This window comes from Syngnathus floridae, chromosome 8, assembly GCF_059516105.1.
Source record: "Syngnathus floridae isolate MCC-2025c chromosome 8, RoL_Sflo_1.0, whole genome shotgun sequence".
Classification (NCBI taxonomy): domain Eukaryota; kingdom Metazoa; phylum Chordata; class Actinopteri; order Syngnathiformes; family Syngnathidae; genus Syngnathus; species Syngnathus floridae.
The window spans coordinates 7,077,736-7,102,245 of NC_142420.1; the positions used below are offsets into that span (position 1 = coordinate 7,077,736).

Genomic DNA, 24,510 nt, shown 5'->3' on the forward strand with positions numbered 1-24,510 from the left:
ATGAGAAAACAACATTTTTTAATATTGTAAAAACGATTATGCAGCAATGACAATCAAATAGAATTAGAAATCATTAAAAATGATCTTGGTCTTACACTGTCCCCCAAGTAGCCAAGGCAGGCGGAAACAGCAACAATTGGACGTTACGACAGTCAAGTGCCCAATTTCCGGTGTAATTATGGCAAGCACACTCGTCCTGTAGTTGTAAGAAGGATTGGAGGAGTGAGAAAGGAGGAAAAATGAGATTAGCATTGGAAGATCAATCAAAAATTCATGATAAATCAAAACTAATATTTTGTCAAACTGAATTAGGATTTTATTTGACAGCAATTATGACAGCATTAGTTCTCTGAAGAGAAACAATGACTGCTGTTCTTGAGTAGTTATGTTTAGGTTTGTGTGGGACTTTTAACATTCACTCCTTAAAATGACAACTTTATTCCAATAACATGATGAGTTCTCTCGTGCAAAATACAACAGGAAGACAGTGTACTTTATTTTTTTTCCACTTTCCATTCCGCTGCTTTCATAAGTCCAAAATGGACAACACGTGAGACCTGCTGCCATCTACTGATGACACGCAACACACCAAAAGAAGAGCTCACAGTGTTCCCACATGATTTAACTTTTCCCAACATCCCAGGGAAGCCCTCTCTTCCTCCTCTTCCTCCTGTCGCTTTATGTGTTTTCCAATGGTGCATGGAAAACTATTAAAAAGCATCCTCCCGATTAAAATTCCTCAAGATGGACTCCCGACTTCTGGCACAGTTTCATCGCCTACGGTACGGAGAGAGTACGTCAGAAAATCTCGGAAAAAAAAGGCTGCCTAATTTATTAGGGCCCAACGGAGGGAGTGTTTATTTCGGAAGTTTATGAGACATTTTTGTCAGTAGAAAGAGAACTTCCCCGAGCAAACCGTATTATTCCAATGTTGTTTTTATGAGCTTTTATGGGTAAAATGCACCCCTTCATGAGATGTTGGCTTTAATCGCCGTGTCCCGCATTTACTTGTTCGTGTCAGATAAACAGTATGCAACGTGGCTAATCAAAATGGCTTACTCTATGCAACACAAATGTTAAATTCTCTGAAATAGCTTCTACAGGTATTTTTGTTTTTAAATAAATAGTTGTTATTTGGACATAGTAAGCAGTAGGGTTGCCTGATGAACTGGTACTATAAAGTTAAAACAGGACAATACCATACCTTTTTATTTTCAACTGTGGGTGAGTGCAGTTGAACAAATAATGAATAGCAATGTGCGTAGTTTTATACTTTACAACTCAGGCTGTGGCCACACTCACAGCAGCGCAACCCTCCTTCTGAATTCTGCAGATAATAAATCAGAGGGGGGGGATAAGAGAAATATGTCCCTGTTTTCACACATCAATGTTTTGTGACACCTTCTATGAAGCAATATTTACTTTTGTTTAGTAGTTGAATTAAGTTATTTTTATTTTATCATAGTTTTTTTTAATCTTTCATTGCTTAATACGAATTAAAACATTTTATGTTTATGCCATGACGTCAACCCTAATGACAACAACATATCCAACTTTGAATTTGAGTGAACAGTAAACAAATAAAATTATAACAATTTTACTTTTTTTCCCAAACACCACTATTATTCCAAACACAACTGTACGTATCTCAGAAATGCCAACCTTAGACATTCTGCGTTGCTTTCCCAGGTGGTCCGAGACAAACAGTGGAACTTTGGAGAGGGAAAGATCCCTCGCTACTCTTAAAACCATTTAAACACGGAAGTGTGTGTACCTTAAAAGCAGCATAATGGCTTAATGTGTTGCCTTATTACAGCCATGTGTGCTCAGGGGGTTTATAGCACATGCTGAAGGAAACACGTTGTCTGTGTGCGGTCCTCGTGGTCCAAACTCTCCACGCCATACCTCCATCGGCCGTGATGGTCTGACCCGAACAGGGCTGATATTCACTGTTATAGACAACATCACAACACAAGTACAATTAAAACCTCCAAAAATCAAACCATGTCCTTCGATGACACTCCTGTAAGCATTTTCCAAAGAATCTGTAAAATTAATTTTTTGTTCTGGACTTCAGGAGTTGCCATTGTAAAACCTTGATTAACAGTTCAGATAATGTTTTAAGTAAAACATTGTTAACCTTAACCATGATATAACAAAAATATAGCAAAAGTACTCATCCTTGAAGATGTCAATTTGTTGTTGTATAGTACACTGTACCGGTGCGCCCAATACTACGCAGTTAGCGTTAAGCCTCGCGCGACTCACGTGACGTCATCAATCTGTCACTTGTTGTAACTTGTCTAGACTAGTAGCGCTGTATGGCTTGCAGCAGCGTGCCGCAAAGATGTCGCGGCATTTTAAATCAGGTAATGAAAAAAGAAAGAGGTGTCTTTATGACAATGAGCAAAGACATCAGCAGTCAGGGAAGCAAGGCAACGTAAGCCTCTCTTTTTATGGTTAGGCTTTCCATTGCTATTAATAAATTTTACATATTGACTTCTTAACATATTAATTGATATAAAAAACGTTTTAGACCAGGTTGCTAAAAGGCCAGTCTATTAACTGGGGAAATACGGTAAATTTAAGTGCAGCCAATTTGTTACCTCTATTTACCTATCTGTTTTATTTTTACACTTGTATAGATGCTGTATGACATATTTGACATATTTTTCTGTAGGGCCCCCTGGAGTTCTGAACCGGCTCTATACATACAGTTGATGGATCGCTAAAGCTAGATAGCGTAAGTGACCTTCATAACATAATACTTGTGCGACTTGACTACACCCATGTCTCTAATCTCTCATCATGCACTTGCAGCAAAACAACAGGCCAACGCTTGCTTGTAGACGACTTCAAAGACTTTTACGTCAGTGGTGGCCCAACGCACTTGGTATCATCAAAATGATTACGTCTAAAGAGGCTTTTTAATTCCAATCTTGTGAGTGATAATAATTGTGAGAATGACGCTCGAGGCCAATCAGCCGTCGTCAACACTAAATTAGAAAGATCCACTTCTTCCATTAATGCCGCAGATAACATCTGCAGTCGACAAGTTTGCACTCATGGAGCTTTCATCGCAAGCCAAGTCGGGAAAAGTCACATGCAAGACATAGTTGTACGTGTTTGGATTCCCTTTTTATTTTCTTGGCTGTCAAATAATAAAATTATTACAGGGCAACCGCCTCTTAGGACTCGCACATCAGAATTTGGCCACCCAAAATGACTGAACCTCTATGTAATGCCACCTATGTCATATATATTTTTTGTTTTTTGTTTGTTTTATCATGATTGGCTTCATTTTACATCTGATGAGAAATATTAACATGTATGATATATGTATCATCTCATGACTTTCTCATAACTGTTTCAAAAGTTTTACCCTAAAACAGTTGTTCACTTTAACATCGTTTCAAAATGTCCAAATCAAAACATTGTCTGTACATGATGGCCTCAAACTGATTGTTTGTGTTTCTATTGTTTCTAAGGGGGGGATTACAACTACAAACAAATCAGAGGTTTCCTGTAGAAGATAGAAGATTGAGTTTGACCTCAGAAATTCAAAGTTATTCCTTCTTATTTATAACACGGCTCCAACAGAGAGAATCACATCATTGAACAAGCATCGGACTTGCAAATAGAGCTCCATTATAAACACATAAGTGCTGATTTAGTCTATTTGCTCTCCCTCTTTAGCTCATTCATGTTTCTGAAGCTGTGCTCTGCTATCCTTTCAGGTGAACCGTGAGTGTCAGGATGTGTCCTGGAATTATCCAAATATTGTGTCTCCTTTTCACAGCTTTAGATAGGCTGTCTGCCCGCACAGCTGCTCTTTTGTCCATTCACTTTTTTTTTTGTCTTGCGCATGAGGTTGGAAAAATACACTCGTCATGGACAAACTCCATTTGAGGTCAGTATTTTCTCTCCTTGTCCATCTAGCAAAACAGTGTGGCTTTGTGAAACCGTGTAGTCATTACCTGGTTTTTACAAAGAAAAATATCCGCACTTTTTTGTTAAAGCTATATTGTGCCTTACGTTGACACAGTGATGGTCGAATGGCAGTTCACTATTCCACAGTAGTTATTGAGCCAAATGTTATGGCATACATTATATATGATGTGAAATATTATTGGCTGCAGGTTGGCCTTGTGGTTCACACTTACATTGACACCTATGGACAATTTAGAGTCTTCAGTGAACCAGACATGCATGGCGAGCATGCAACCCAAGCAGGAGGGCCTCATCTGGGATTCAAACAGGGAACCTCAGAACTGTGAGGCAGAACGGAAAAAATTCTAAAATGTCTAATTTGGTAAAGTTTTATAATTATTATGATAAAAAAAAATATTAATGTGAGGACACAGATTATAGTAATAATTGTCAATGACTGGTGATTATCAACAATGACATCTCTGTTTACAACATTCCTAGGAAACCACAATGTCCCACCGCTACATTTTTAAAACATGGCTGTGGGCTTCTCATGTAGTCCTTGGGGGCTACCATGTCGGTGATCAATAATCTAGGAGGGGAAATCTAAAGTAAAGATACATATACCACACATGAGGAGGTCAGGATATTTAAATATGTGAAGTACAGTATTCTGCCGCCAGATGGCACTGTGACCACAGGAAAAGAAATCATTAATGATTTCTCACACAAACGCGCTTACACGTTTTCCAGGGGATGATCCAGTCTTAACTCAACAATGGAAATGTAACAGTTATTTTCTATTTTGAAGCAAACAACACCTATGGAAAATGGAACACATTTTAATATGTGCGTTATCCGGTGCCGTTTCCTTCTTGTCTTAACACTTTTTTTTCCACCAACTGTTATCCTAGAGCGTTATTTTTTTTTTTTGAAAGTCCAACATTAATTTTCTATAGCACTTGCAAGGTCACAGGTTAGACAGAGCCGATCCCCGGTGATTTGGGACAAAAGGTGGCGTACACTTGTTAACCAATCACGGGGCTCAAAACATTCAGTCATATGGACAATTTAAAACATGGGTGTCAAACTCAAGGCCCAAACACCCAGATGTGGCCCACCAGATCATTTCATGTGGTCCATTAAGGAAATAAAATGGTTAGTTTGTTATTAAAAATAAATAATCAAATGTACAGGAAATGTTTATGTAAAAATATGATGAGCTGATTATACAACTGACATATATACATTTATAATGTTTTCACAGGCGTAATGATTCACTGAGGGAAAACGTACCTTGAATGTGGATTGCAGCCAAAACGAGTTTAACACCCTTCTAATTTAGTCTTCAATGAAGCAACATGCATGTTTTTGAAATGTGGGAGGAAGCCAGTGTACCCAGAGGCCAGTGAGCTCCCCTTCAGTGACTCACCGTGAGTAATCATCAGATTCATTTTTGTGGAGGTGAATGCCATTTTTTAAACTACATATACGTATATCCTCCATTTCTGTGACTATCGGCGTAACCTTAAGGTCAGTGCTGGGTGAATATGTTTGTGTCACAATGATATGTTTGTCTGGCTAAATGGAGTCCCATTACACAGCATTATGGCATCCTGACAAAGCAAGGAAGCAGCATTTATAACCTTCCCCCAACTATTATCACTTCTATATACAGTGTAAAAAAAAAAAAAAAAATGTGTGGGGGCTGGGTGATTCATGTAACAACCTGGTTTCATCTGAACCAACTGAACTTAGCACCATTAACAGCGACACAAAAGAACGACTTGATGTATCAAGATGTCATCATCCAATTCAATTATTCATTGAATACACGGTGAAAGCTTTGCCAAGCAGGAACATATCGAGGTTATGACTCACACAATGGTCTCCATGGAAACGCTTCTGTGATGATTGGTGTAACATGGACCCTTGAGGAGAGGAATGAGAGGTTCTGGCTGGGAATAAATCCCACAAAACAAATGCGCTGTGAATGAATACCAGTTTTAGGTTTTAAAAGAAGATCACACAGTATTAAAATCGTTGTCATCAGTGTTCATTAGTGAGTTTAAAAGGTACAAGGTGACATTTAAGCGTACGAACGCCGTGTTTTTTTTTTCAGCTACGCCATGGGGCTGCTGTTCTGTATTTTTGACTGCATGTGTGCTAAAGAGGCAAGAATCCTCTCTAGAAGACACAAAGCACATTGCCCACTTTTATCAGCTTCAGGACAATAAAAGACACATTTTCCCATGATTATGTAGTCATTACTGACTCAAATATAATTAATTATTCCATTCCCGTTTCAAATTGTTGCCATCATAACACATCAGTGCTGACTGTCATGTAAAATGAGCAAAGCAGCATAAAACCGAGGGATGGATAAATAATTTTGTTATAGTTAATTTCCAAAGTGGTCTCACACCTTGGTGTGTTCCTTTTCTTATCAAGTGAGGTTTCATGAAAACATTTAGTTTTGGCAGTAAGGCCAAGATAAACGTAAATAAAGACAAGGCTGAGGATGAAAATAGCAGCCGCCTCAGGGGGAATTCCGACAGAGCGATTTAAAAGTCACTGTAAGAAGAAAACATTGTAAAGTCATCGGCTGCCATTGTAGCGCAGGGGGGCAGGGAGGCCCTCGTTTGGCCAGGTCACCAACCCTTGACCTCTGTCCTCGACCCTGGAATCTCTGACATCTGTCAGCTTTTTCCCGCCTTCTTCTACACCCTAACCCTCCCCCCCGTGCTGTCAAAGGAATTTGATTACCGCAGGGTTGAGGGGCGGGGAAGAATGTGGCTTCCTAGTAAGAGGGAAAAAAAGCCAGGGTGGGGAGCCTTTTTCAAGTCCTCCGAGGGCCATACTACTTAACCTAATAACAGAATTGCCAAGGTTGTTTTTTACTTACTGTACCAAAAAAAAAAAAAATCAAAATACGAATTTACTTTGGTTTTATGTAACTGTTCAAACATAACTACCCTACTGTGTTACTAGGCTAACAATTTATGAAAATGGAAAAAAAAATGAAGTGATTAAAAATACTTTTATTGCCTTTATAGAGGCTGCCTTTTGTCCCCCATCATCGGCTCTGCTCTGTAAGTAGAAACGGCTGGAGTTAAAAGTAGTAGTAGTAGTAGTCTGCTCCTGGTCGTCATGGTAACAACAATAATACGATTGGCCCCGCAGTCAGTATATGAAATGGGGTATACAGCTGCTCACTTGCATGATATGGGCCCAGCCCCTTCAAACAAAATATGATATATTTGACCAAGCAGCAAGTGTGCGAACATAAATAGCATGCAGCGGAAAAGTATAATGCCAGATCACATGGTAGCAACATCATGTGCTTCCAGTTAATCCCTCTGCCGCAGCACATACGCCCACTGGAACCCACTCGACATTGCAGTAGGTACACTTGTGTAATTTAATCAGAAGCAATACATTGCCTTTCTCCAATAATGGTCATAGGGGTTTTTATTTCACGTATAAATATTTGTATCATTATTATTTGTCGTCAAGCGGAAAGATGCGTAGGCTCTCCTCAAATAGCTTCAATCCTTTGTCATTTTTATTCCCCGGCTTGCCCATACTCCACATGTCTACAAAATATGGTGAATAATTTACAGTATATCTGATCGGCTTTTTTTTCAAGGTCCTGAATTCCGTTTCACTTAATAACCTGAACTCTGATAGGCGTGTCTACCACGAAAAAAAGCCTCAAGAATTCAGGAAGTCTACCATTCTGTTTTAACAAGGCCATTATCGACAATTGAAATTGTGCTTCAAAATTGAAATTGTGCTTTGTTTATTATTACGCCGCTTCGCAAGCTAGTTCGCTGTACGACATTCGTAGCCTTGACACCTTCCATGTCAATGGTAGACTAAAAACTCACTACTCGTAGTTCTATTAAGAATGATATTTGGAGTGCCATTTGACGGCCATAAGTGCACGAAGATTACTTCATTTGAATTTACGTACACGTATGAAACATATAAGCCCCACGAGCCATATGTTCCTCACCCTGGAACAAAACAATGGAAATGAGCTCCCTTCAAAATAGCTCGTTATATAAGAAGTGCGCATGTTTGCCACAACCCTTTCTCTTTCCTTTGCTATTGTAAAATAATCTGGCTATTTTTCCCCGCACTCGGCTTGGCTTTGTGTGGAAAATGAGTGTGTGTGCGCTATGACATAACAGTGCGCCACAGAAACCATGTCTAGCCGCTGGAGATGGGAGCAGCAAGGGGGAGGGGAGCTGTCGTACATTGTGTACACAAAGCTCACTCTCTGCTCACTCTCCGATGAATGGCGTCCACACACACATATACTGAATCGCGAACAGACCCACTCTCATTGCACTCGAAACAGAGGCAACCCAATCCATCGTCAATGGACGCAATGAGGAACAGGCATCACCACGCTGGATTTTCAACCCCCACCACCAACGCCTTCCCTTCCTGGCCCTAATAGCTCCATAACTGTCTCGCACCACCCTTCCCCCATCCTTACATATCACCATTGCTCCCCAGTGCTGTCTAGAGAGGTCATGTGACCTTCATCAGCTTCCCCTCAGTGGGGGAGGGGAGGCACATTGAACCTGTTCTTTGTTAGGAGGTCAGCCCAGACTCTGGCAGGAAGTGCTCCAACCGTAAGTCACCTCATAGAGGCGCACAGCACATATTTCAAGGGTGGGGGAGGTGTATCACGGGTGGATTCTGTGTAGATTTAGGGAAGTCATGCATGCGAGTTGAGGAATAAAAGTTTGATCGTTTCAAAAAGCAAGTGTCAAAACAAAATGATGATGACGTAAGATGAGGAACTGGTAGAACGGTAAATGTCAAGGAAATTATTCATTTACTTTTGGGAAATTGGCATTTTCCCGGAGGTCATACCACAGCAGAATATTTAAAATGCAAATATTAATATCAAATATTAAGCATGTCCACTATGGTTCATGTAAGAGCTGAGCAAGAAGTTGGTTTGTAATGCAAGCTCAGATTTGATGAAAACAAAATGGATGTAAAATGTTCTTTATTTAAACACTTTTTCAGTTTAAAAAAAATATTCATTCCTATGAATTACATTGAATGTATAGGAGATCAATAAATTATTATTGTGATGAAATAAATGTACTCATATGTGGATAATATTTATAAGTGCAATCAAATTTTAATTTTATTTCCATTACTAAAAATGGCCTTGCAATTAGCCATGTTTCGTCGTCATTTATATCGTATCTATACAAAACCTTGAATTTAAGTTAATACATATTCATTTGTGTGGAGCTAAATAGAAATATATCTAAATAATCAAATACATAAACAGCAATAAAAGCAATTTAATATTTTTTTTCAAGTTGAACTACAAGTTATTCTTTAGCAAATGTCTTTCAACCAGTAGTTTGAGCATTGATTTACAGTGTAGGGGCTGGACTTTTCATACAATCAGAAACTTGAATTTGCTAGGGCAGAATTGTGTATACAGCTATTGTAATGAACTACTATATAAATATACCTTGGGAAGTGGCCATTGTTTTTATTCTACAGGCCATTAATAGTTTAGTTGTGAAACAAATCCATTAATTTTGTGCACATTGTTGGATCCATTTTAAGGAAAAATATAGGCTGTTACTTTTTTTAGCAGACAACAATAAACTTGTACGTCGGAAGTCCTAAGACCAGAAAAAAATATTGTTAGTGTTGGTCTTTTCATGCGTATAAATAAAGAATAAAACGTGGCATTTCCGTTTTAAGCAGTGTGTGACACAAAAAGGCTATTCAGTGAATGCCAGGCTGTGTTGTTGTGGGTCTTAGCTGGTGTTGTCATTATGGTTGCCATCTTATATTTTGTGTAGTACGGTCGGCCCCAGAACTGCCTGTGGCTTAGTGCAAACAATAGAGAAGAGTTGAAATGTGTTTCACTCCCACTCAAGTTGACTTTTTTTTTTCATTTTCATGTGACAATATTCAAGACTTAGATGACAATCCCCCATAGGAATAAGAAGCTGAAATTTATCTTTGCCTTTTGTAAAGATAAAGTACTGGTGTCCTCCAAAGCACACTGCCAAGCTCCTTATAGTTTGAAGAAGGGGCGGGAAAGCGCTTTAATCCCAAAGCTCTTATAGCTCAAGGCATCACTATTAGTTGGATATAGTGTATTTCCACGACAGCCATTTTAATGTGAAACATACAAAGAAAATGGGGTGAAGTTATTGCGCGCATTTTGTCGTAATTACGGTAACCAAAGGAATGTGTCACACTAGTGTAGAGCCGTAATGATGTCAACTTGTTATTTACTTTCCAAATCTGAATGACTGGGCAAGGCGAAAGGAGAATTAATCAAGCGCCGGGTTGACCAGGCAGGCGAAAAAGAGAAGCCGCGGCCATGGGGGGAGGGGAACTTCGCCTCTAGGCCTGCTAACATGCTCGACTGTACCGTATAGCACACAGTAGTAATACACTCAAAACCAATTTAAACGATCACATTTCATACTCTGCTTTATTTTACGTGTGCGGAGCACCGAATATCGTTGCGAGGTCCACGTAACCGCGAATGTCTTTGTGGTGAAGTAAGCAGCCGCATTGGAAGCTTGATGCTTGTTTAATAAAAACACAAACATGGCCGCTGTGAGAGATACGAGTTCTAAAATGGCAGACAGACGTAATTAATTACATTCTTAAATGTGCGTTCAATATTCAGGTTTAAGGTCACTTCGAAGCAACCTCCCATCCCCCACTTCGCTCTCTCTCCCTTGTTGTATTCAAAGGTCTCTCCACCACTGGCGTTGAGCGCCTGCTTGCTGCCGTCTCTTTTCGCGTCCCCCCTCCCTCGTCCTCAGTGAACGGCGAACTCCTCCGTAGTAGCCCGCAGTGGCGACACGCTAACTCGGCTTTTATTATTATTTTTTTTCTTTACGCCCCCCCTCCCCCACTACCGGGGACGTAGCCGATTTGGCACCCCCACCCCGAAAAAAAAAATACACCAGCGGTCGGAATTTGAAATATGACGCTGAGTAAAATGGGAGGAAAGTCGTCGCTAGCTTGTTGAAGTTGGGAGAATATCCTTGTGGAAGAGGCGGCGGCGGTGGACACCACGAGTTCACTCTCGTAATATCGAAAGGTACGCTTCCAAGTTGTTCTTTGAAATAAAAACTACAAGGTGGGATCGCGTTTATTGTTGTTGTGGGGGAAGAAATGAGTGCATATGGCGCTGAACGTGGATGAGTGTGAGCTACCGGCTCATATCCCCATTGACTCTACACGTGTGTTGAAATTCCTGCCTGTCCCCCTTTAATTTCCCCAATTTTAAATCTTTATTATCCCCGTGTGCCTCTTTGTTTCTAACTGTTTACCCACGGTGGTGTTTACACGCGTTTCCGATCCTCCATTCACGCTTAAAAACAAGTTTTAAGAGGCTTTTTTTGCTTATTTTGACAAAGGACAACAATAAGTACTTTAGCTTGAAAATCACAATACTTCACCTTCTTTTACTAACCTACTTTTGATTCTCTTTGCTCTCCTATTATTTAATTTTGTAAATATTTATATGGAAATGCAGACTTGGGAGACACTTGAGTGGGGGATGGGATTGCCATTCAACTGTACTATAGGTTGCTTCTCGGTTTTCAAGAAACTGTTCATGTTACTGTACATACATACATCTAATGTTACCCCTCCCAAATGACTGGGTGTAAACTCCCAAGTGGTTTCAGTTCAAACAAAATAAACATAGCTATGAGGGTTTGTGCATATCAACCCTTAATCGGACCAATACGCCTCATTGGAGCCATACAAATCCTCTTATTTAACGTAAAACTGATCTTATTATAATCTGTATTTCATAGTTACAACATCAGGTATGTGCAGACGGTCACACACTCCGGAGGGTCAATACAGGGCAAGCAATACCAGATAATCAAGCCAATTGATTGAAATGTAAATGGTTAAATCTGATTGGGCCTGTGACTTGAATTATAAAAAGAATATAACAATTATAGTCAAAAAGAGTTGATGTACTAGTTCAGCCAGCCCAAGGGCTTCCACCACCTATCTTGCACAACTCTAAAACCTATAGAGCGGAATTTGTGTGGATCCAGTTTAAACCACTGTCCTACTTTACCGTCTTGTTCAACCAGCTTTCTCACCAAAGTTGAGCATTTGCCATGAACCCTTAATTGCGGTCATTTTAAGAAACTGTTTTAGTGCCAGTCGTTAAAAAGAACAATAGTGTTTTATGACCGCCTTTCAACTTCTCTAATGTTCCCATTCACTAACTATGTCAGTGTGTACATTGAATGTCATTAATGCTCCTCATTGAGGGGTGGAGTTGGTCATGTTTTATTTTTTTGGGTACAATGTCTGAAATCATTATTTTGTTTGGATGTTTAAATTTTGTACAGCAAAGTCAGCTACCTGAGCTGTGAGATAACGCTACCTTATATCTATCTTTAGACTAGAATTGAACAGAAGACCTCATTTTATGGAACGACTTGTCATTCGGCCAAGCCGTTCAAAGCTGCCAGGGGAGTTGGAGCCGATTCACCTAAGAGATAGCAACAAATCCATTGGCTCATTTCAGAGGACTGTGTTTTGAAAACAGCTTTTATATCCTGTACAAAAGTAGGGCAAGGAAGTCCCGAGAAAGTCAGTGACGACCCTCTGCTGCTGTATCAAGCTGTCCAAATATTTTAGTTGCAATATTTACTTATGATAGATAGGCCATGGGGTTGAGGTGGCGATTCCTCTCCCTCCAAAAGGGACATTGCAGTGCGCATGGGCCTCCAGCCAACTGGCAGACTCAGCGGTTACTCTAAAATAACGTCCTTACAAGTACCAGTCAGTGCAAGGCTACAATTATTATTTATTTATGCTGGGTTTTCATTTACTGTGGTTGTGTTTATAATCTCGGATGAGTCGTTTAGTATCGAAAGTAGATACTGTGTCGATATAATGTAAATAAAAAGTTGCAATAGGCAGTGGTTGAGGTTGGTGGATGAAGGTTGACGAGGCTAGGCAGTGTCTAATGGCTTCTGTTTTCCGCACTCTTTGCAACTTTAGTAAAAGGAATATTGACATATCTGCAACAAGTTTGAGTCAGTAATTATGTAGAGATCGTCGCAGTTGGGCGGAAACCTTTTGTGTCCAAAAATAATAACCACAACTCTTACGCATTATTGTGTAAAAATCAAACATCATTTCAAAATTTGGGATTTCTAGACTTCGCAAATCGGTTGTTCTGTCAAGGAATGGCAAAACACACTTGTTTGTTTTCTATTCAAAACAGTCCTTAGATGTAATAGTAGATTGTAATCCAAATGGTTGCGGCGTTGACAATTAAGGTGTGGGCGCAGTTTGCTTTTAAGTCACAGCAATGGAATGATACAAGGAAGAGATGAAGGATATGGAAAATCTGTGGCTTAGGAACCAATAGAGTGATCTGCAGTTTACAGTAACTAGGGCAAAGGCTTGGTGTGTGTGTGTGTGTGTTTTTCCCCAACATGGAATCAACAGGATTCCGTAGCGTATTCTGAGTCTTGTATAAAGCCGCTTGATGTGTTTCTGCGTCTTTCATTTCCAACCATGTCTATATGACGACAGTGGCCGCAGTTTGAGCCCGATTGATTGTGATATGTAATGCTGATATATATACGCTCTCAGTGTTATGTTTGAATTGTAACACCAGGCAACAACTCCTCTTTCGTTTGTGATTGTTTTAATAAAAAAAAATAGATATCTAATCTTTGGTTGTGACTTTGCGATCATGAGAGACAAATACCGCAATGTGTCTCACAGTGTTTATGAAAAGACGGCTCTCTCTCTCGCGCTCTCCCCTAACCTTCTCAAAATACAAAATCAGGCACCTTATTTAAAATGTTTGTGTGTTGTAAAATCCCAAGGCTCATTGAAGTCGGCACCGCCCGCCACAAAGACATTTTACGTTCTATCAGCGGTGTAACAGCTGCATGACGATGACTGAACTAAAGTCCCAGAGAGAACTGGCCCAAGGGCAGGGCCCGTGAAGGACTCTACGCCGGAGAGCTGACTCATGATTACTGAAACAATCACTTAAATATGTATTAGCAAAGTAAGAATTGAAGCAGTTATGAGCCGAAGCAGAGATGCCAAGACAGTTATGCAAGCTATTAAGTAAATTGGTGTGGTTGATGGCTTGAGAGGCAGCAGTTAAATGGAGTGGTAGAATGCTGCTAATGGAGAAATAGCTTGGATGCAAGATGAGGAAATATCGGAGAGTACAGTAATCCCTCCCTCTTCCACTGAAGTGGTTATGTTTCCTAATAACTTATTTGTACACACGGAAAACAAAAGTAAAAACATGCCGACTGCTCTGCATTGAAGGAAAGTTCAGACATCCGATGTACAATATGCGGCACTCTCTTGTGGTTTGAGTTTGTACACCGTCTTCTTAAATCCCTAGTACGGTAGAAGGTCCCTTTATACGAACGCGGCCAAAGATTCCGTTATCCTCTGTGTGCAAACAGAGCTTGGCGGCCGTTAATAGGTAAACCCCAAAGGTCAGATTTAAAAGTAGAAGGCACTGGCTTCAGGGTTCCACTGCTTGTTTTGTTGCCATGTTGCTCATTCAACGCGAATAACATGCTGTGTTTGACGTTGGATTTTTTTTTTTTTTTTTAACTGACCGTGCTACTGGCTTCCATTTTTTTAGTAGAAATACATTTCCTCAATATCCAAGTTATGGTCAGCATTCGGGTTCCTAAAACAATCGGAATAACCCGTGAGCATGCCTCAACGGACAGAGCCACTCGCGCATTGCTATATCTCGATTAAACCCGCGACACACATTGACGTCATGGGGCAAAGAGATGTCATTTCCGCTGGTTACTTTCTACCATAAATGAAACACATTAGAGTCATCTCACTCACCACGAGAATAAAGCAGTGGGCTGCTTTTCCGCCAGTCTCCATCACCATTGATTACATCTGCTTGTGTGAATTACAAGCCAGACGTATGAACTCGAATATACTGTCGATATACGCAAAGTGTTATTTTCACTGTAGAAACAGAAAATAAAGGGAAATCACCGTATTTCCTGTACGACAAAGAAAAAAAGATTCATTTCCTGAGCAGTACCGTTGTGATAAATTCAGCGGCCTGAGAAAGTTATGACAGCGTTGGTTAATGTGCGTTGTGAAGATATGGATAAACTTCTCAATAGCGCAAAGTGGTTGCCCGCGCTAGTATGAATATTTTAAGACAAGCGGCGACCGAAATAACCGAAGCTAGCTATTCTCATCCACAACCTGGTTATATTCATACACCAACAGATTGTGTCACGTTCTTGTCCGGACATGCTGCAAAGATTATTGTAGTCCAGCAATGGCAGCCGATGGACAAGTCGTAATTCCTCTGTAACTTTGCCATTCGGAAAATGAGACACACATGATTAAGTGTTAGTGTACTCGTTAGTTGGTCGTTGCAGGGTAGTAAGACTGACTCATCAACGTGTTGGTCAATCCTTGTCATTTCTTCTATATGACTGTTGCAACTACAGAATGTTCATTTTACGCATTTGTTTCCTTGTAAGACTTTCCTTATGAGATGTAGTTTTGCAAGCACCTTTTAACGGAGGCAAGACCACGGATCATTTTCAGCACACGACTTGACTGTGACACCCCTGCATGGGCTTTGACATGTCTCAGATCTTGGATGATCATACCTTTGTGCGATATTTGGTACCGGCTGTTCTGGGGGGGAGTGAAGACAGATTGCAGGCAAAGGTGAAAGGAGGGATTCATGTTGGCTGATCCAATCTTGGACTCAAATGCAGTTCTGTCTTTGTCATATGCGATTGTGCCTGGATATTGCGTTAGCTATAAATGTAACATTTGCAGATTTTCCATAGCACACCTTAGTCACAGTCTGTGATTCGCCTCTTGCAAACTCCTTTCACACCTACCGAGAATATTCCTGGTCCTTGCAAAGGTGACAGAACAGTACATCGCTGTAATGGCGCTTACAATATTGGATCAGTCTGTCTAAGCATAGTCCCAGAATAAAACAGGAAAGAGCAGCTCGCACACAACCCATGTGGTGTTTTAACAGATTTTTGTTTTGTACAATTTATAGTCATTAACACACTGCTTGGCAGTATTGACACTTTTTATGCCAACAAACATAGCAATGGCAGATCTTGCAATATTACACCAAAGCTATTGCGGCTTCTGCACGTCCTTGTTACCTTGTCATCAAAAGTCTTCATATTTTAAAAGCCAAACAAGATATTGACCTCTAATGTTCCTTATTGTCCTTGCTTGTCCTATCCTAACATTTAGACAGCTTCACATCCAAAAGTACATTTTGCACACATTTTTTTAACCCACGCATTCAATCATGCATTGAATTGGAATGAATAGAATGACCGTGAGCTTATTTCAAAAGCACTTTCTTTTCTGTTTTTTTCAAATAAAACTGTAGTTAAGTAAAAAATGCTGCTGTATCTGTGGAGAATGGTTTGTGCTTCTAGAATGTTGAACGTTTTTGTTTGTGTAATCTGTGAATACTCGTTGCTCTTATCGAGAGGAGCTAGTAAAATATATAGGTCGGGAGGCCACCGACTTTTTTTTTGAAGTTAGTGATTAGTGCAAAGGGCTTACAAACTTGATAAATGAAATTTCACGTGTTGTGAAATGAACATATTGACCTCGGTCGTCTTACGTAATGGCGCGTTAACCGTTAAATGGATTCTGAAATGTCCTGGGCTTGCTTACTGTATCTGCTCTGGTTAGCCCAAACATATCTCAAACTGTATAAGCCAAGCAAGACCTCAAGTAACAAATGAAATTGTAAATCCAGCTTTTCCTTTACTGGATAGTGAAGACAAAGACTCAGCTTGCTTCTAACAGTGCAGTTTGCTGAGCATATTTCTTTTTTTTAAGGAGATGCCAAAACAACACATCCATTACCGCCTTTTTGTCTCTGTTCATTGGCGGACGAAGCGTTTTCAGTACAGAGCTGCAGTCCGATGATTGGCCGATGGTGAATAACCTCTGTGCAACAGCAGAAATGGAATAGAAAGGAAACAGCGAACAAAGCTTTCTCGATGTTATAAATAGCCTCGTGCCAAGAGGAAATAACCCAAAATGTTGGATGTCTTCCATTGCTGTCCTCTGTTTACTGTGTCTCTTTTTTGTTGAAATTGTTGGCGCGTTCTGTTGTGTTGAGCTGCTGTAATGTCACACTATTTATGTCTTACCCCTCCCTGCTGTGGAAACGCCAGCCGCTTTGGGGTTTACCCTCTAAAGTCTGCAGTGGCGAGTTGAACTGCAGCATTGGGTGAAAACATGACTAAAGAAGTCCTGTGGCTGGACAAAGCATCTCAAGAAAGGAAATTACAGTGATACAATTAGAACAATTTATTTTCTGGAGTTGCAAGCAAAAAATGGAGTTATAAGAAGCAGATGGTGGCAGAAAATTACACACAAAAACAGGCAGATAGGGAATGTTTCTTAAAAAAAAAAAGGCCAAGTACTTCCTTCATGTGCTTTATTGCCACTCCCAGTTGAAGTTTATTATAAAACTAAACAAATAATTTTGTGTTTTGTCATAAACCTCACACCATTATCTTTGCCTCACAAAATGACGCTAGCTTAATGCTAACACACAATTCAAAACACCCTTGAAGAGCTAACCGAACAAACAATGTTGCGGTGCTTATAAGCAACGGATGTTTGAACACAAACAGTGCCGCAACACTTGTAGGCAGACAATATAACCAGTATGCAGTTACTTGCATACTTATTGGACTTCCATCAAAAATGGTTGAAAAGACCGGAAAAACCTGTGCGAGAGGCTTTTACTAGGCCAACAACAACATTGGAGGAGCAACAGGAATTTCTGGGAAGTACCGACTACTTAGCACAGAGGTTCTCAATTGTTGTCACTCTGGGACCTATGTTTTCCTGTTGTCAAGTCGTGACCCATTTTTATAAGTCAGGAAAAATGTCTTTGAGGATACATATTTTAAACATACACACTAACGTAGTAAAGTTATAGTTACAGTAAGTATAGTATTGGTATTTAAAAAAAAAAAACATTAAATTGAAAACAGTGATTTGTGTGTTCGCACCTTCACAAACCAAATCCTTGTTCGCAACTTCATAAACCAAACCCTTGTAAAAAAAAAAAATTGCCCTATCTGGCTGCAATCTATCCCAAATGAATCTGCGACCCACTTTTTGATCCTGACCCACCAGTTGCGAATCATTGCTTCAGTACATGTGACAATAATCTCATCATCTTCGCGTGTCTGGGCTATGACGTACGGTGGTGAAACCTTATCTTACAAAGACAAACATCCAAGGCCTGCTACATTTTGCAAAGACACATTTAAAATCCTGCAAACGCTTGTGGGAAAATGTGTGTTGGTCGAATGCAAACAAGGTCAAACATTCTGGGCCATAATATAAAAGATATGGTTGGTACAAATACAAAGCTGCGCGAGAAATCAAAATGATGGTAACATCCTGGGATCTGTTTTTTTTCAGTTTGCACTTTCAATGTTATTAGTGTTAGTAATTTCAATAAGAGGCTTTTGCTTTCTGCATTTTTGATGTCTTTAGCCGCAGTGTTTTGAAACGCTTTTAGGTGTCGCGCTGTTTGCAATTATAAGTAGTTAAGTGTCATCGCCAACTACTGGCCTGGAGTGCATATTACCGCATTTTAGAGCATTTAATTTTGGTTAATGCGATGCTTTTTTTGTTGCAAGCAGGAATTTGAATGTCCTGCTGCAGTTGTCGCATACACTAATCCCGAGCTCATGTGGGCGTAGTTTTAGCATCGCACCGTACGCATATGAGAAAAAAGCACGGCTCGGAATGAAGCTGAGTATTTCGGTTTGACCTCAAAGTCAGATGGAAGGGAAGCGCGAGGAGTGTGGGGGCTGCTTCGGGTGGCATGAGCAGCTGTTGACAGAAAAGCGAGATCTTCCGGTTGCCATAGTAACATTTGTATTGCCCACACTGCTGTGCGCGTCGCCGTGTTTATAGCTTATTTGTGCAGCCCTCCTGATGCTGGCGGAAAAAAAAGATAATTGCCCAGCCCGGGCTTTTGTGTTGACAACTTGCCGCCTCAAGGACAGTGTTTCTTTCTTTTAGCTTTGTACTTGGCAATCTGTACCAAGACCACAGATATGGCTGTAAGTAACTAGCATTTTACGTCATATAGTGAAAGCGTGCTTGCGAATCATCCATTCGATAACATTTCCTTCTGACAAAAAATGACAGTTTCACATCCTGTCAGTCGTGAGGTACTTCCCGCTTCTCCACATACTACATGTTTCATGAATCTTGAATCTTCACAGATGCACACTTTGTCTTTTGACAAATCACACAATATAAAGGACCTGTCACACTGGCTCACGTTGGCCTAGATTTGATTCTGCCAGCACATCCTCTACCATCTTGTATGTGTAGAAAAGCAAAAATGATGGCGATCTGTGTTGAACTCGCATCATTGCCGTCTTTTCGGCTTGTATTGTGTGGGAGCCATTAAGATAGCAGATTATGTATTGCATGGACGTGTCTTGTACTGAGGCGCTGTCTGTGTCCCGCAATCTCCTTCCACACGCGCACAATCTATTCATTGCCACCCACCCCCACGCTGTCGTAGACACATGCAGGCCGCCTGCGCTTACTCTCAACAGCATCCATATCAGGCTATTTGACTAATAGATAAGGCTGGACATGGGGGGAGGGTTGCTGGACAGCTCATGCAATAAATAGTTTAAGCTTTGTTTTGTACAGTGGTACTATAAAGGAGACACTGGTAAGGGAAGACGTTACCTTCATGTTAACCGCCCGTTTCATTTGTTTGAGATTGTAAAAGAAGGCGCACTTGACTGCTTGTTGCTCGTGGTTGATATCTTATACTCGTGTGACAATGTTAAAAAATTAGATGTGTAAGCGCCTTACACATCTTTATTAACCCTCCTCATTTGTCATTAAAATTAATATATTGTTCGACCTTTCCGAGGTATCACTGTACCTCAGTTATATTCGCCGGATAATGAGTCAGAGCGCATTAGAACTGACGACTTACCGGCGATTAATCCCCCGGGGCCATTTGTTCAATGTCAAAATATTTTTTACGCATATCCTCCCTTTCTGGAGTCAGTGAAAATGATGTTGATGTCTGACGTGAAAATTAGCCCTTATCATATGCATGTATCTATTCTAAACAACAGAAGTTTCTGAAATCTCATAGGCTTGTCAAAGGAAGATGGACGTGAGTCAGATTGAAGGCAATATTGCAATGTCAGACCCTCTGCAATAGGACTGTTGAAATGAGCCAACCATAATGGCTCCGTGCTTGATAGCACTGCACCACATCAAAACTCATCAAAGCTGCACTGGTACGTTGATGTTTTTTTTAAACAGTGTTCTTTTGTAGAGGACAGCATTTCCCACAGAATTGGATTCGCCTTGTGGTATCTCCATTTTTATGTGATCCATCCCACATCCTTATTTACAAGCAAATCATTCATCGGAGCGAGATATCTCATGTTCAAATCTGTCCTACTATGCTTGTTTCCGACCAATCCGATAAGCGCGTCACATGATCTTGCGCATCGCTGATCGAGTGCGAGACATTTAAACTCATCAATGTGGTCCGACTCCAAAAGGGTTCTGATTTACGGATCAATCCGTAATCCACAAATCTGGATCCAAGGATGGAGTGAACTGACAAATTGATCTAATCCAGCGGGCTAAGTGGACGTTTGCTAAAATGCTCCCGCGAAGAATCCAATTTTGTCACCATCCCCCATTTATTGGGCAGGCAGGGAGTACACACATCCATATGCCACAATAGCATACTCGGTTATTTATCGAACAAGAAAATGCCTATGTAAGCCTTATTGTACAGAAAATCTTTTGAAAAATGAGCTTTGGGATCACTACAACCTGGGTGACAAGCAGCCGGTTGGGATGACCTATTTCATTGTCAATCTCCTTAAAGGTCCCACGTTGCTGGTGTGAGCAATCTCTTTGTGCCAGGGAAAGATCTGTAATGTGTAGCTGATCATCAGCCAGTCATTTTATTATCCGTCGTGACTTAAAGGAATGTTAACCAGTGGGTAATTTGCTGAACCACATCGCTGGCGACGAGTGACTCAGAACAGACAAGCCGCACGTCGAATCAGGAAACAGGAATCGGCCGTGTGAGTTGTGGCTGAAACCAGTTTTTTTTTTTTCCCAGATTCATGACCCTGAAATAGTGCAGTGTTTTTCCCTCCTGTCTTTGGATATAAATCGAGTGGTCCTCAGTGTTATCACTTCCCCACCAGTGTTTTCCTGTTTTATGTCAGGGATAGGGGGGCGGGGGGCTCGCTATGAAGTGCACAAATTGTTGTTGTGATTACCTGTTTTTAGGATCATTATATATCACCCTGCCCCCATTCCACCATTCCTCTCTCTCCCTTCTTCTCGCTTCTACTTCCCCTCCCCCACACTCCCTGGCCAAGCTTTCCCCCTCCCCCGCTCAAGACTGCAGCCCAACCAGAAGCTTCAAAGGCGGGTTTTACTCAGCAGAGCAGTTCAAGAGAAAATGGCTGCTGTTTCCAGGTCTTGTTTGCACATCTGTCAGGAGGTGACTGTTCAGGAGAAAATGGGGTCCCTGCTATGCTGGTTTCAGCGGCATTCTTTTCGCAGACCTGCATGGGCTGGAGAAGGCTGCTTTTTGTTTTGCACATTTGAATCAACATCCCGTTTGTTGGAGGATTGCTATTTTCCATTCATTATGAGTGGAATTTGGTGATGTTTTATTATATCTCAGAACCCATGCAATCATTTACAAGCTTTTCTGATTGACCAAATATGTGAATTGAATGAATTCTGGAATCCATAAATTGGGGCCTATAGCTGCCTTGTAGCGTATTGTCTATTTTTAGACTGCCATAAATGCAGCACTGTCTTGCTTCAGCGGCTTTATTGCAAAAGATGTCTCGGCATCCATAAATGTTAACGTTGCACCATTTTTTAACGCCTCGCCTTTCTGTACATAATGCGTATGAAGGCGAAGGGGGACGTGGGGGGATGGGAAAATTGCAGCCCTGCTCCAAAATGCACAGGGCTCATCGGCACAACGCCACACATTTTTCCAGCCATTTTTTTTGTACTGGGCAGTTAAGTGCCATCTGTTTATTTTGTGTTGCATACACAGGAAATCCTGCATTTGCGCTCTCAGTTCCACAGCTGCATTGGCTATTATGTGTGCATATTGGATCATAAATTCCAGGCATGAGCACATCCAATTATCAGCTATGGGGATGTTGTGTTTCTATTTTATTCATACATTTTTTTTTTTAGATTTGTTGTGGAAGACTTAGCGTCTATCTTATTTTGTTTTTCTTTTAACAGGAATACTTCTGCCGTTTGCAGGCAAATAGTGTCGTACATTTTGTTTTATTTCAAGACAACTCAACAATCACTGAGAGCTTTGCGCATAATCGTCCGTGTCATGAAATAAGGTTCAGTCTGTTCCGGGGTTGAAAAATTTTGTTCTCTATGTAGTGTTTACAGGACTTGTTTAAACTAACCATCACAGACACATATCGTGTTTTGAAGTCCTCTTCCTAAGCACAGAGCAGAAAACTAGGACAAGGCTTTCATGTTCTCCTCTTCTTACATTCACGGACATAAAGGTATAAAATGACATTCGATATATATGTACTGAGTAGGTTAGGCTCATAAATGATCCTGGTTAGTGATAGACTGTTGCCTGTTGTAAATAATGAATGTTAGTATGAACATTTCCTGTTATTTTAACAGTGTGTTCTTTGTATTTTCACTCATGTTTGAAAAAACAAATTGATTTGTTGGTGTCAAATAAAAACAGACAGTTGGGACTCCTGCATCGGATTCACGAAAAAGAAAACCTCAAGGTGTAACTGTAGGGCTGCTTGATGTGAGTAGTATTCCACATTTTACTTTGAACCGAATCAAATGATATTATCTAATTCTGTGAATCTCTGTCGTCCAAATGTATTTTTTTTTAGTTCCCAGCTACCATGCATAAGTATTTCTCCTTTTAAATACACCAATTTCCCCTCAAAGCTTTGCTGGCACCATGTTACACCATCTGCACAGACATGTCAACTGCATTGTCCTGTATACAAACTACCGATGACCATCTATTTGCATGCTCTATCAGTTTTGGCCGAGGCCCATAAAACCTCTTAGCCAATGTAGCTCAACAAAAATAATCTCTTAGCCACACTTGAAAGTCATTCGCCACTTTATCTTGAATTTTTATGTTGCTCAACTTTTCAAAGCTGCTTGTCATTTTGCACAACCCTGCAAGTTTGTTTTTACGCAGAAGTCAATGCGGTAGTCACATGTTACTTTCATTCTCGGTTTGCATCAACGGTACTCACTCTCACTCGGTACTCAACCCTCACTACCATGACTAAACACCGCCGCATATAAACAATGCGGAAACTTCATTTGAATGTAATTACATTGTCACAAATCATATGCGTTTCTGGAGAATTGTAGAATTATTCAATTTGCATACATATACATAATGACATTTCCGCTTTGAAGTTAGATGCAGAGTTTTGACAAGAGTTTCCCTGGGAGAATTTTAATCAACCAAGGCTTTTGCCGGCATAGTGAGCCTGGAAAATATTTACATGGCCTCACCCTGTTTCTGTTCTAGCGTATTGTATCACATTTTGCAGAGGGACCCGCTTGGATTCTATCGTTCATGACCAGAATTTAAACCCTGGTCCCCTGTGTCAAAAAGCAGCAGCGTTAACCAATCAACCATCCAATGCATCGCGTGAGCTCCAGCGACTGCAAAATTAGTCTTTAACCTAACCTAGAACATATTGTACTAATAACATACCATTGTTAGTTGGAACAAACTCTATGATGTTTGTACACTAGTATTATGTTAAGATGTTGAAAGTAGGAATGAAAACTAATTTGTCCCCCACCCAAAAAAAACAAGACATTTATGCTTAGCTTTCTACCTGGGAACAAAGAGACACAATTGTTAGCGACGTATCGCTAAACCAAGTTGTGGTGGTAGAAACGTACCCGATCTCCTTTGTAAAAGCAAGCTAGAGAGCTAAAGCTTTTACTTGGCATGCTTTCCACTCATGACATTGATGTGTTTTGGTGTGACTGAGCCTTGAGTCCAGCACGGCAGACATTAGTGTTCCCATGACAACAAGGTTACCCACTTAGCGGTCGACGTGAGTGAGGAGTCACTTATATAAAGATAACGTTCGTAGGCGGTGCCGCAGTTTTGCAAACACTGCTCGGACTGTTCATTTTTTAACCACAAATGAGATGATTACAGCTGATTAAAAGTCGCATTTCGCCTACACCTGTAATACCCTACTTTTAATCAATATAAAAAATGGTAACACGAGATAGTCACACAAAGAGCTTGATGCTGCTTTTATAAACTGCTAACTATAATTTGAAAAATTGCTCTGGAACTGCTGCAACTGCTGGAAACAGATCTCTCTATCTGCTCTTTATTTTTGTCTCGTAAACTGCTTTCCCCCCAACTCCAAATGTTACCAGAACTGACAAGCT

General features: G+C 40.5%; 1 protein-coding gene and 1 long non-coding RNA gene across 6 annotated transcripts in view; one reads left to right on the forward strand and one right to left on the reverse strand.

Annotated features, from left to right (window-relative positions):
- LOC148394278 (uncharacterized) lies at positions 1–14,947 on the reverse strand. 2 transcript variants are annotated; one of them, XR_015859979.1, is made up of 3 exons: positions 14,830–14,947; positions 1,775–1,949; positions 1–196 (listed from the first exon to the last, which is right to left on the reverse strand). It is a non-coding gene; the product is annotated as an uncharacterized LOC148394278 (long non-coding RNA). The 2 variants fall into 2 exon arrangements; XR_015859978.1 differs by lacking the exon at positions 1–196 and adding an exon at positions 240–777.
- Positions 10,672–24,510, forward strand: part of tbl1x (transducin beta like 1 X-linked) — a 21,759-nt gene continuing 7,920 nt past the window's right edge. The window contains exons 1-2 of one of the 4 annotated variants that reach the window (XM_088383539.1): positions 22,539–22,604; positions 22,799–22,867. The gene's annotated coding sequence lies outside the window, so the exon portion shown is untranslated. Of the gene's footprint in view, positions 11,048–22,538; positions 22,605–22,668; positions 22,868–24,510 lie in introns of those variants that run through there. The other 3 variants (XM_088383538.1, XM_088383542.1, XM_088383541.1) reach the window with 3 other exon arrangements.